At 41.0% G+C, this 14,170-nt stretch overlaps 1 long non-coding RNA gene and 1 pseudogene across 1 annotated transcript; both read right to left on the reverse strand.

The window, feature by feature from the left end:
• Nucleotides 1-14,170, reverse strand: part of LOC120032457 — a 103,784-nt pseudogene that overhangs the window by 35,021 nt on the left and 54,593 nt on the right.
• Nucleotides 10,128-12,389, reverse strand: LOC120033041. The gene is made up of 3 exons (XR_005473896.1): nucleotides 12,287-12,389; nucleotides 12,155-12,194; nucleotides 10,128-11,668 (listed from the first exon to the last, which is right to left on the reverse strand). It is a non-coding gene; the product is annotated as an uncharacterized LOC120033041 (long non-coding RNA).

Consider the following 14,170-nt stretch of genomic DNA (forward strand, 5'->3'; position numbering starts at 1 on the left):
TTGCTCCCAAGCCAAAGCCCCCTCTTCCATGCTGGATATTCCCCACAATGTCTTGGTGTCTCAGGGATGATGTTGCTTGCTGCACAGCCTTGGATGATGTCCATTTCCGTCCAGTTTGTAGGGGAGGTGCAGCCTTGCTAATGGTCTGGTCTTTGGAGTCCTTCAATGTCATCTGAAGTCTTACTTTAGAGCACTTGTACTCCTCCGTTAGACTTGTAAGAGGTAGTTCAAGGACCCCTTTGCCATAGAGGCCGATGTTACTCAGGCATCGTGGGACACCCAGCCATTTCTTCTCGTATGAGGTAATGGTTCGCTCCATCTTCTCCACTGTTGTTATTGGGACCTCATAGACGGTGAGTGGCCACATTACCCGGGGAAGAAGTCCAAACTGTAGGCACCAAAGCTTGAGCTTCCCAGGCAGTAGGGTCTTGTTGATGTTCTCAAGACCGTCGGCGATGTCCTGCATTACTTGCTGCACTTGATCTTTATCCCGGAGGCTTTCGTTGTACCATCTACCCAGGCTCTTGACGGGTTGCTCAGACACCGTTGGTATCGGGTCATCTCCAATGCAGAACCTCACATCTTTAAGCTGTCCCTTGACTATGGATATGCTTCGAGATTTGCTTGGCTTGATTTTCATCCGGGCCCACTTGATGTTATCCTGCAGTTTTGCAAGTAGCCGCCTGGTGCATGCTGCAGTGGTGGTCAGTGTAGTCATGTCATCCATGTATGCTCGGATAGGTGGGAGACGGAGACCTTCCTTAGTTCTCTCACCGCCGACCACCCATCTCGATGCCCTGATGATGACTTCCATGGCCATAGTGAAGGCCAGAGGTGAAATTGTACAGCCTGCCATTATGCCTACTTCCAAGCGCTGCCATGTTGGTGTGAAGTCAGGTGTTGTGAAACACAATTGCAGGTCTTGGAAATAGGCCTTTACCAGTGTAGTGATGGGATCTGGTACGTGGAAAATGTTGAAGGATTCCCAGAGCAGTTCATGGGGAACTGAGCCAAAGGCATTGGCCAGGTCGAGGAAGATGACATAGAGGTCTCTCTTGTCCTTCTTAGCTGTTTGGATCTGGTGCCAAATCATACTAGTATGTACCAGGCAACCAGAGAAACCAGGAATGCCTGCTTTCTGTACAGATGTATCAATGTACTTGTTCATTTCCAGGTAAGTGGACAGCCTCTGTGCTATTATACTGAAAAAGATCTTCCCTTCGACGTTGAGAAGGGAGATTGGTCGGAATTGACTGATGTCTGTCGCATCCTTCTCTTTCGGGATTAGCACACCACCAGCCCTTCGCCATGCCTTTGGTATTATTTCTTTCTGCCACACTATCCTCATGAGCCTCCAAAGAAAGAAAGCGTAGAACATCCGGGGCGTTCTTGTAGAGCTTGTATGGTATTCCATTAGGCCCAGGAGCCGAGGCCGCTCTTGGATTGTCGGACAACGTTCTCTACTTCCTTCCATTTTGTAGGGTCAGTGTCCAGATTGAATTCTGGTGGTTGAATAGGTGGGATGTCATGTGGGAATTATCTGCTCATGCCTTTTTGTGTCCTGGTGGACCTTTTCCAGATGTTTTTCCAGTTGTGGCTTTGGAGTTTTTAGGATTCCGCACTTTTCCTTTGCGAAGAGGTCTTTGACAAACCTAAAGGGGGTTTTATAGAACTGTGTTCTTGAGTGTTCCTTCTTCCTACGAAGTTTCCTTAAGTTTTCCGCTCTTAGCAAGGTTGCCAGCCGACATTTGATGTCTGCTTGGAGTAGGATGAGACCTTCTCTCTCTGCATCAGAGGCCTTCTTCCACTGCTTTCTCACATGCCTTCTCTCTCTGACAAGTATCTTGATCTCTTGCTGCCTCCTAGATTTGACTGGCGCAGGTGGTGTCTTGCCATTTCTCCTTTCGTTTACATAGTATAATGCAACAATGTGTACTCTTACATTGCTCAGAAAACAGAAAACTTGGGGGGTGGGGCAAATAAAACCACCGCCTGTTGTGGAACCCTGGTCCATGTCATGGAAAAAGCAGGTTCTTAATGTTTTGTATACTCAGTGTATAGTTCTAGAATTATATCCCACATACTCACATGTGACAGTGAGAGTCTCTTCAGGAGAGTGGAGATCCTCATGGTTTTCTACAGCACAGGAGTATCTGCCTGTATCCTCACTGCTGACTGGCTTTAGGTACAGGTACTTGGTCTCATGCCTGATCAGACGTTGTCCGTTCTTGTACCAGATGTAAGAGGGGTTGTCCTGCAGAAAGCATATGGACTCACAGAACAGACAAAGACACTTTCCCTCTATGATGTTGGTTGGACCATTAATCCGCACCTGAAGACCTGGAGTAAAAAACATCATTAAAACCCTGAATCACCTGATCTATTAGAATAAACAAAGACTTTCCTACACAGAAGGTTCCTATTGTATCAATGTAAAATAATAGATTGAGATATTCATCCATCCACTGCTGCATTGTCACTGTGGCAGGAACAGGGTTAAACAATTCTGGTAACTCTCCAAAAATCCCCATGTTTTCCAGAATTTTCCAAGAATCAGAAGGAATTAATCCTCCAACCAGGATTTCTGGAATTTTGGGAAAGTTACCAAAATGTTGCATCACCAGGCAGGAGTCACATTCACTTGTAGGTTGTGAGTTCACTGTTACCTGTGACAGTCAATGTTGTTCCAGGGAAGCTGTACCCCCATCCTGAGGTTTCTGTGTTGAATATGAACTTGTACTCAGCAGAGTCCTCTTCTCTCAGATCTGTGATTCTCAGGGTGGAGTGACTGCTCTCCTTCTCTCCAACATACTCCACACGACCTGCATACCCTGGGTCTGTGGTTAGGTCCTCAGGGATCAACTCATGCTTCCAGCTGGCACTCCTTTTATAACTAAACCAGAGTGATGATGTGACAGTATCATAACCACTGTCATACGTGGAGGATATGTCCACTGATGACCCCTTCAAGGCACAGACTCCCTGATGGGGGTAAGTCACACTCCAACAGTTCTGACCACGGACACCTTAAACAATAACATGACAATATAGTGTTTTCTGTATTCTGTTCTCAGATCTTTCTGTGTGATGAGTGTTTCAGATGTGTAATTCACCAACATGAATGAATATAGCCTACTGAGGAATACTGTAGTTGAATCTACACTCACACACTGCAGGAGAGTGGAGATCCTCATGGTATTTTACGGCACAGGAAAAACTGTCTGTATCACTAATGTAGTCTGAGTACAGGCTGGAAGGGTCCTCCTTTACTTTGTGTCCGTTCCTATACCAGATGTAGGTGGGGTTGTCAGTCAGAGTACACGTGCCACAGTTCAGGGTCACCCATCTTGAAAACAGTGAAGTTGTAATCTTTACCTGAAGATCTGGAGAGAAATACAACACATGAAATACTGTATGAATTTACTGAGTTCTCTTCTGATGAAATGATACAAGCCATTCCTATTACAGTCTGTACAGACTATCATCCTGACCCTTATACTGAATAAACACAAATCAAGATATGTGTTGAACAAACCGACAATAACTAGACCATTCATTTTGTTTGAATACAAATTGTTAGTCCGTAGATTGATAATGCACATTTGTATTGAATCTTGATCTAGTATTTAGCACGGTATTACCTGTGACAGACAGAGTAACTCTGTGTTATACTGCCCTCCTAAATCTGAATAAACTATTTTAGAGACAATAATGATAGTCATTCTCTCTCAGGTCTCTGTTTCAACTACACCGAACAAAAATATAAATGCAACATGTAAAGTTTTGGTCCCATATTTCATGAGCTGAAATAATAAATCCCAGAAATGTTCCATATGAACAAAAATCACATTTGCCTCCTGCAGCGTGACACATCTCCTTCACAGAGAGTTGATCAGGCTGTTGATTGTGGCCATACACGTGGTCTGCGGTTGTGAGGCCAGTTGGACGTACTGCCAAATTCTCTAAAATGACGTTGGAGGCATCTTACGGTAGATAAATGAACATTAAATTATCTGGTAACAGCTCTGGTTGACATTCCTGCAGTCAGCATGCCAATTGCACACTCCCTCAAAACTTGAGACATCTGTGGCATTGTCTTGTGTGACAAAACTGCACAATTTATAGTGGCCTTGTATTGTCCCCAGCACAAGTTGCACCTGTGTAATAATAATGCTGTTTAAGCAGCTTCATAATATGCCACACCTGTCAAGTGGATGGGTTATCTTGGCGAGGAGAAATTCTCACAAACAGGGATGTAAACAAATTTGTGCACATCATTTGAGAGATGTACATTTTTTGTACATATGGAACATTTCTGGGATCTTTTATTTCAGCTCATGAAACATGGAACAAACACATTACATGTTGCATTTATATTTTTGTTCAGTGTCCAGTATGTCCTCTTATCTGAAATACTACATTTGGTATCACATACCACTACTGTGTCTGTATGACTGCCCTTAATAAGGTAATTACAGTAATAGATGTGAGATGAGTGACAGATTACCTGTGACAGTCAGGGAGACAGGTGTGCCAGCAAACTTTTCTCCAGATGTTATCAATCTGAACCTGTACCCAGCAGAGTCACTCAATCTCAGGTCTGTGATTCTCAGGGTACAGTCATTCTCCTTATCCCCAAGGTACTCTATATGACCCTCATACCCTGGCACTGAGCTCAGATCTTCAGGATCCATACCAGACAATTTAGTAAACCAGAAAGCTGTTTTGATCTCATGATAACTGGGATATGTGTAAGAGCAGGATATGTCCACTGCTGACCCCTTCAAGGCACAGATACTCTGATGGGTGTAAGTCACACTCCAACACTTCTGACCTGAAAGACAAGAAGACAATAGAACACCTTTATATTACCAATACACTTACGCTGTTTCGTTCACCTGCAAGAAAACCAAAAGTCACTAAAACGAAAGGGGGAAATAACAGAGTCACTGACAAAGACCAAAATGAGACCGGTTTCCAGGAAGTGTTCTGAAAGACACTCATGGGGGTGTCCATTGAAAGATGACTAGCATCAACAACTGGAACCAAAGAGACATGAGCGCCCACAAGATGTGCCCAATAAGAAGAAAACAAAATAAAAACACACACCAAATGTGAAGACAGGAAGCAAATCAAAAAGTGGAACAAAACAAAAGCAGGGAAGATAAATCATTGTTTTTTCCAGAAATCAGTAAGGGAGAATCAAGTAAAGGTGTTGACTCTCCACATTTCTTAAACACACTTCATCATCGGCCCAGCCACTCTTAAATATCACCTGGGCCAGCACAGGTGAAACACCTTCTCACTAACCAGATGGACAAGCGAGGTATAACACATACTGACTAACGAGGTGATCCCATCTCGAAAATAAACTAAAAGAAGTCAATACTGTTGATTAAGTAGTAAAACTAGTTTTCACCAGTTTAAATCATATGCTGTGAAAGTAACAAGGATGTGAATACTCCCTCAGCTTTGTAGTTTTTTCATTTTTTTCATTGGTTAAAAAAGTAGTGCAATGGTATACAAGTGCAAAAACATAATGAAAGGTATCTGGTAGAAGTAAATTCATCCATTGACTGCATTTTCATGAATTTGATTATATATCTTGAAGCTCGTTCAACACTGTGTGGCAAAGCATACAGACCTAAAGCAGAAGTGAACATCACATTCACAGCAAATTAAATAATGATTGTCTGACAACCTGAAGCAAATTTTGGATAAAAAAGTCCACACTCACACACTGCAGGAGAGTGGAGATCCTCGTGGCCTTTTACAGCACAGGAGTAGCTGTCTTCATAGTTCCTGGAGACTGGGTCTTTGTACTGGGGGGAGGTGCTCTCATCTAGATGTTGTCCGTTCTTGTACCAGATGTAGGTGGGATTGTCAGTCAGAGTACAGGTGGTGATACAGGTCAGTGTCTTATCCTGATGTCCACCAGTCACCTTCACCTGAAGACCTGGAGAATTAACAATATCACTGTAAATCCCTTTATCACTGACTTATCACTCTAACACAAAGATGGAAGAAATCCTATGTTATACAGACATAAACACAAACCAAGACATGTATCCTGAATAAAAGGGAATTCAACAGTTTAACTATATTGAATGTAACTGTACCTGTGACAGACAGAGTGACTCCAGGTTTGCCAGTATATCTCCATCCTCCAGTCTGATCTGTAAATCTGAATTTGTATGTAGCTGAGTCACTCTCTCTCAGGTCTGTGATTGACAGGGTGTGACCATTCTCTTTATCCTTACTGTATGTCACACGTCCTTTGTAGTCTGTGTCATCACTCAGACTTACAGGACTCTCAGCATCATACTTATTGAACCAGAGGGTTGTTGTGACTGTACCACTGGGATATGTGTAAGAGCAGGACAGATCCACTGTTGACCCCTTCAAGGTACAGATACTCTGAGTGGTGTAAGTCACACTCCAGCCATTCTGACCCAGTACCACTGAAACACACAGTCACACAACACAATGGTATCAGAATTAAGCCAAGGCCAATTGGCTCACACTGACAGTAAAGTTAGTAGATTGACAAACATGTCAAGTTATGAATGAGAACATACCTGTCACAGACCAGAGAAAGACCACCAACACACTTCCTGCTGTTCTCAAGGCCATTGTTGCATCTCCCACCCTGCAGTCTTAGAAACATAAACAACAACTCACTCTGTAGCTGGTGAATAACTCCACCTGATACATTGAAGTAGAAAATGTAAATGGGGTACAGGGCCTCATTACTGAAAATGAACCAGTCTCATATTGTGTTGTGTTGTATTGTGCTGTATGGTTGTCTATGTGAATACTGTCTGTCTGTAAGTCTATTGCACTATGTATGTAATGTGTGTGATGTGTTGCATGTCTGTCTACGTCTGTCTATTTAAGCTGACATGATGTATGATGCAAAAAGTATTTCCTCATGAATTCAATAAAGTCATGATCATCACCATCATCATCGTCACCATCATCAACAACCACTTATTGAACAGGTCTGTAGTACTGTAAACACATATTTCTACATTGATTGTTCTGAAACTGTTATTATCACAACCTCAAATATAGGAGGATAAATGTTCAATCCTCTATGGTCTGTCAAGCTGTACAGCAGCCTAAAGACTGACCACCAGGTTCAATGATAGCTCCTATCCCCAAACTGTGAGACTAAACAGGAAGTAACACACACACACACACACACACACACACACACACACACACACACACACACACACACACACACACACACACACACACACACACACACACACACACACACACACACACACACACACACACACACACACACACACACACATACACAATCTGTAGGGAAGGCCCATAAGGCCCATGGAGTCTGTATCAAAGTCTAGAGAGCTGGTTGTTATGGATGTAGAAAATTTAAAACACACATCCTACACAGTATAGATGTCAACCCTACTCCCTATCAGTCTGGTACTGAAGGGCCCTCAGATAAATCCACTGTGTCACACATTTTAAATAGTTTATTTGAATCCGCAAACCAAATTTAACATTTCAAAGGTCCCCCCCATGCATGCTGTTGGTGAGACTTCTTGTCTCACCTCGCTGGCTATCAGGTCAACAAGGTGGTCATGTCTAGAAATGTACAAATCCCCCCCCCCCCCCCCCACACACACACAAACACACTGCAGTGTTACAATGTTTGTTTGCATGACTATTTTACCCTGGTTAATCATCTCATCACTATGTAGATCAACACTCCTACACTGAGACACTTTATGAATACTGACCCTGATGTAACAACCAAAACACAGCTCAAAACATAACAAGAAGTAAAATGATACATTACCCTTCAAGTATATGACTAATGACTAAAAACAAATTACCCAAAACTATATTTCAAGATATTGTCAAGAGTACTTACAGAGTGAAGTGAAGGGGAGAAGTCTTGTACAGTGAGTCAACTGACTGGTAGTGAGTGGAAACTGCTAGTAAGTGTTAGTTCTGTGGTTGCGTTAAATGCGGAGACACATTTCAGTTAAAGGCATTCAGTTGTACTTTCCTTTCCCTTTGATGCATATTTAACCCTCTTGCTGTGTTCCGGTCAAATTGAATTGAAGGTTCCATGACTTTGTCCACACAGGGCACCTGAACACACTAAATACATTTTGATGATTTTCATTACATTTTGGGTGTTTTTTAAAACTTTTGTACTTCTGTGGTGTTCCATGGCAAAAATGACCAGTCATTAGCAATGAATGGGTGAGACTACAATTAGTGTATTAAATTGAGTTCAGGCACATGCCCATTCATCAGATGGACAGACTTCCTCTCCCAGACCCCCCCCCCCCCCCCCCCACACACACACACACACACACACACACACACACACACACACACACACACACACACACACACACACACACACACACACACACACACACACACACACACACACACACACACACACACACACACACACACACGCACCTCACTCCCCTTCTTGGTTTCCATGGCAATCCCCACAGGAACCTTTCTCCAATAAAATCTTCCCCCCACGGGAACCACACCTGTTAGCATTCTCACAAACAATCACAACATTGTTTCAATAATATATAGAACTTTTCACACAGCTCTGGTATATAAAGCTTTTTTGAGGCCTTGCTCACAATTCATTCTGTGGCAGCACAATGACCAAACGATATACTGTATGTGAGGCTCTTGATCATATCTTTGATCATGACACTGGTGAGAAGGAGGGAGTCCTTGTTAAACTTTGACACAAAGTAGTCTGTGATAAATAGCACAATATGTTTCATCTGAGTATTTGTCATAGTCAAAATAATCCATACATTACGCTTTTTTTTTTACTCATAAACGTGTTGTATGAGCTCAGGTCAATGAGGCCTACAGGCCATAAATAGCAAATAGAAGTTCAAAACTTCACAATAATTTAAGTTGATAAAAAGATGTATCACAACATTAGGTGATAATATATGTATTATTATGGATTTATAATCAGCTATAATGGGGCGGTCATTTTGGAGCGGGAACACAGAATTAGTTAACATGAAATGAACACAACAGGAGGGTTAAAGTAGTCAGAACACAAGTAGCTGAGACAGAACTGTCCTTTCCTTCCTCTTTAAGACATTAACATGCATGAGGATCAGAACAGCATGTCAGAGAAGGGAGGTTACTGTATTAAAATGGGCCCTACATTTCTATAATGGACACAATGTCCCCCATTTCCACTTTTATTTAAATACAGAACCATGTTAACAATATGTTGACTATTCTATATGGAATGTTTATAATATATTAGAATGTGTTGCCTTGCCCCTCTGAGTTCTACATGGAACAGGTCAAAGTTCCATTTACATTTGGTAAGTTCCATGATGTCATTCATTCTATTCTACAAACCCATTCAATTTACACTCCTCATCAGCTGTATCAAAGTGGTACTGAAGGTTCAGTGTTCTAGACTAGAGCTCTACCTACTGGCATCTCAACATTACTGCAGTGTTCTAGACTAGAGCTCTCCCTACTGGCATCTCTACATATCTGCAGTGTTCTAGACTAGAGGTCTCCCTACTGGCATCTCTACATATCTGCAGTGTTCTAGACTAGAGGTCTACCTACTGGCATCTCAACATTACTGCAGTGTTCTAGACTAGAGGTCTACCTACTGGCATCTCAACATTACTGCAGTGTTCTAGACTAGAGCTCTCCCTACTGGCATCTCAACATTACTGCAGTGTTCTAGACTAGAGCTCACCCTACTGGCATCTCAATATTATTGCAGTGTTCTAGACTAGAGCTCTCCCTACTGGCATCTCAACATTACTGCAGTGTTCTAGACTAGAGCTCTCCCTACTGGTATCTCACCATTACTGCAGTGTTCTAGACTAGAGTTCTCCCTACTGGCATCTCAACATTACTGCAGTGTTCTAGACTAGAGCTCTACCTACTGGCATCTAAACATTACTGCAGTGTTCTAGACTAGAGGTCTACCTACTGGCATCTCAACATTACTGCAGTGTTCTAGACTAGAGTTCTCCCTACTGGCATCTAAACATTACTGCAGTGTTCTAGACTAGAGCTCTCCCTACTGGCATCTCAACATTACTGCAGTGTTCTAGACTAGAGCTCTCTCTACTGGCATCTCAACATTACTGCAGTGTTCTAGACTAGAGCTCTCCCTACTGGCATCTCAACATTACCGCACCATCCTAATAATATCCTAATCACAACCCACCATCACTGTGTCTCATGTTAATATTACTCCTAAAGCTCTTATGAAGCATACACCCAATCACTATTACACTTAGTCTTACTTTAGGACATTTTCAAACAAGTCTCCACAACAATCTATTGCTGTCGGTCCTTAAAATAGCATGCAAAAGTATTATATATGAAACCACATGTACAATACTGTATCAGATTAATATGCAGAAATACATCTACAGAGTATACTGTACTTAACAGAAAAACAAAACAACATACATTCCAATAGCATTGCCATGCACAAAACAGTATTCAAGAGTTCATGTTTACAAACAAATTAGAAAATATACATATTTTAATTTATCGTCAAGCATACTTACAGAGTGAAGGGTAGACGTGTTGTAAGTCAACTTACTGTCAGTCTAAATAAACACACTGAGTGTGAAGTTTGAGATCTGTGGGTGATAAAACTTTGAATGAGTCAGTGTCCATAGAGTTTAATAGAGGGCGCGCTTGCTTCAAAGCCTGTTTTAGCATGGCTAAAGCCATTGAATACACCATTTCAGTTGGTTTACCAACTGTCAGTAAACTTATGGAAGTTGAAGAAGAAGACATTAAGTATTTTAAAATGGAAAAAGCCCTCAATGGCACTTCCCATTCTGTTACAGAAGCTGTCATGACAAAGATGCATAGATGTACCCTCTATCCAACTCTATGTTAGGGACCAAGAAGCTGATGCAGAGAGGGCTTCCTTCCTCAGTCACACAGACAGTGTTCGAGAGCATCAAAACTGTGATGTATGATGGGTAAATTGTGACTGACTGATCTATAAATAATATTGAGTAGTTATTTATCATGCAAGTTAATTTGTAGATCTCGACTCGCCTAAAAAGTTGGCTGCAATTTCAAACACTCCCACATTTACATAAAATTATAGCATTTGAAACCAAAAAAAATTCAAGTCATGGGACCGATGTTAATATATCACATATTAACATTCTCACATCATGTTCAAATCATCTATAAGAGACTTTGTTGAGATTAACATTGCTTTTTATACTTTTGGATGAAAAATGCTAATATTGGTCGCATGACTTGAATGGGATTTGTGCCACAAATGCTAAAACATTAGCAAGTGGAAACCGTACCAGGGGAAACTAAACCAAAGCATGGATTGCTGTCATACCATGTTCATAGACTGCTTACAGGGTAAGGAAACCAATGTGCCATTTTGTCATTTGGGTGAACTATCTCTTTAAAGCTAATTTACTGGAAAACATTCTAGATATTATAGCAATGTGTTAGTTCTCTTCAGGCCAGGTCCTGTGATGGTTCTCTTCAGTCCAGGTTCTGTGGTGTTTATTTTCAGTCCAGGTTCTATGGTAGTTTTCTCCCTCGGATGGTCTGATACACGGAGGGCTGAGCGTCTCTCTGAAGAGATGTGAACGTGTCACTGGGGGAGATTTTCACACTCAGAGAGAGACAGCGACACAGGAAACACAGTATGATCACTTTACACACTGCTCTATAGCATTCTCTCTCACTTCTACTTTCTGTGTCCATCTCTCTCCTCCTCCTCTTACTCTCTCTCTCTCCTCCACTTCCTCCTCCTTAATCTCTCTCTCTCTATCTCTCTTTCTCCTCCTCACTCTCTCTCTCCCTCACACACACGTAAATACTGTATACAAAATAAACACATAAATGAATACATACTTATTGCCAGTGTATCATAGTCATATCATAGGGCCCTTGGTTCTCATTTTCAGAGCTGTGTATGAGTCACGAGTCACTGATAGGGTCATAATGGACAATATGGAGATAGAAAGAGAGAGAGAGAGCTGTGCCAAGGTGACAGTGAACATTGTAGAAAAGAGACTATTGTGGCACAGTAAATTAATGTCACCAGGTGTACGGGTGGAATTTTAACTGATATAATCACCTGTGTGTCTGCTGTGGCATCACTTCCTCCTGTGGATCTCCTGTAAAGAGGGACAGAGTGAGTTCTGCTCTCTAGTGACCTCCAGTGGAAGTTGATATATATCACATGTAAACCTGGCTAGGGAACACTGACCTCTTCAGTGTGCAGGAGATGGTGACTAGAAGAGCTCCAACAGTCAGGAAAGCCCCCACCCCCACCACAGGAACCCAGAGAAACACTGGAGTCTGGAGAGCTGGACACAGGCCAGTCTGTGTTGAATACGGAGATGGAGATATGACAGGGGGAAACAGGAAAGAAGAGAATGAAACAATATTTATTTAAATAGAGGCCTACTAATTGTGTCATATGTTATGATAAGTGTGTAACATTGTTCATGATTATTTACGGTTGTTGAGCTGTGTGATTATCAATGAATAGATGAAAATTAGGTGTACTTACACTGAACGTCCACAAACACAGTAGAAGAGTTGAGAAGTCCATATTTATTCTCAGCCTCACAGTAATATTCTCCTCTGTCCTCAGAGATGATGTTAGTGATGCTGTAACTCTGTCCTGATGCTTTTGGTGAGGTTACATTCTTCTTGTACCAGGTGTATTTGTCCACAGGTGGGTTGGCATCACTGCTGCAGGTCAGAGTCACTGAACTGCCCTCCACTATTTCACCAGAGGGACTGACTGACACTGTGGTCTTTGGTTTATCTGATGTAAAAGGATTTAGTCAACATAATATTAACAATGAGGAAAATACATATATTTTTGATCTATAATGATGATTGGTAAGTAAGACCTGTCTCTTTTGCTTGAATGTAGAATACTGTAGAATACTATACTATTGCACTGTATATCCCCACAGTGTACATAGTCACACACTGCAGGAGAGCTGAGACCCTCATGGCCTTTTACAGCACAGTAGTAACTGTCTTCATCCTCACTGCTGATGTCCATTCTTGTACCAGATGTAGGTGGGGTTGTCAGTCAGAGTACAGGTGGTGATACAGGTCAGTTTCACCAAATAATGACTGTTCACCATATTCCCACCAGTCCTGTTCAGTTGAAGACCTGGAGAAAAAAACAGGTAATACATTATTTGGATAGTCCATCTGTAGATGCTCTACAGACTATCTAAAGACCATCAGTAACATTTTAACTATCTACTATCCCTATCCTTAATCATTTCCCTAACCCTAAACTTAACCCTTACCATAACCCAGCCCTAACCTTAACTCTAACCTAGAGTGTGCAAAGCTGTCATCAAGGCAAAGGGTGGCTATTTGAAGAATCTCAAATATAAATTATATTTTGATTTGTTTAACACTTTTTTGTTTACTACATGATTCCATATGTGTTATTTCATAGTTTTGATGTCGTCACTATTATTCTACAATGTAGAAAATAGTAAAAAAAAAAAAAGAAGAAAAACCCTTGAATGTGTAGGTGTTCTAAAACCTTGACTAGTAGTGTACATATAAAACAATCTAGGTAATTTACATTATTTGTATTGAAATAAATTGAATGTACAATGTTGACCCAGAGGATAGCACTTAAAAGTATTAATTAAAACAATTGTTTCCAAAGTGGTCCTATGAAGTAATAGAATAGAAACAGAATAGAATAACTAAATAATTAATTAATAAAACAATATCTAAAATGTTCTTAGCCTTCATATATAGTCTCACAAGTTTGATTATTGTTTCATTAACATAATAAGCTATAGTTATATAAAATTTGACTGGACCCCGAGCCTGCCCATTTCAGAAATACAACGTTTTTGTCGAAGTTCTTGTAATCAGATTTCTGTAATGTGAAAAATATTTAAAATTGTATTTTACAAATGTAATTTTTAAATGATTTTACTTAAAAAATATTAAAGTATTTAACAAAACAAATATTTAAAAAAATATTACTGGGTCATTCTCTTATTCATCATTGTTTAATGGCTGCAATCCTGTTAAGGGATGATATGACAACAGCCAGTGAAAGTGCAAGGCGCCAAATTCAAACAACAGAAATCTCATA

Source organism: Salvelinus namaycush, chromosome 39 (assembly GCF_016432855.1).
Source record: "Salvelinus namaycush isolate Seneca chromosome 39, SaNama_1.0, whole genome shotgun sequence".
In the NCBI taxonomy this organism is placed as follows: Eukaryota; Metazoa; Chordata; class Actinopteri; order Salmoniformes; family Salmonidae; genus Salvelinus; species Salvelinus namaycush.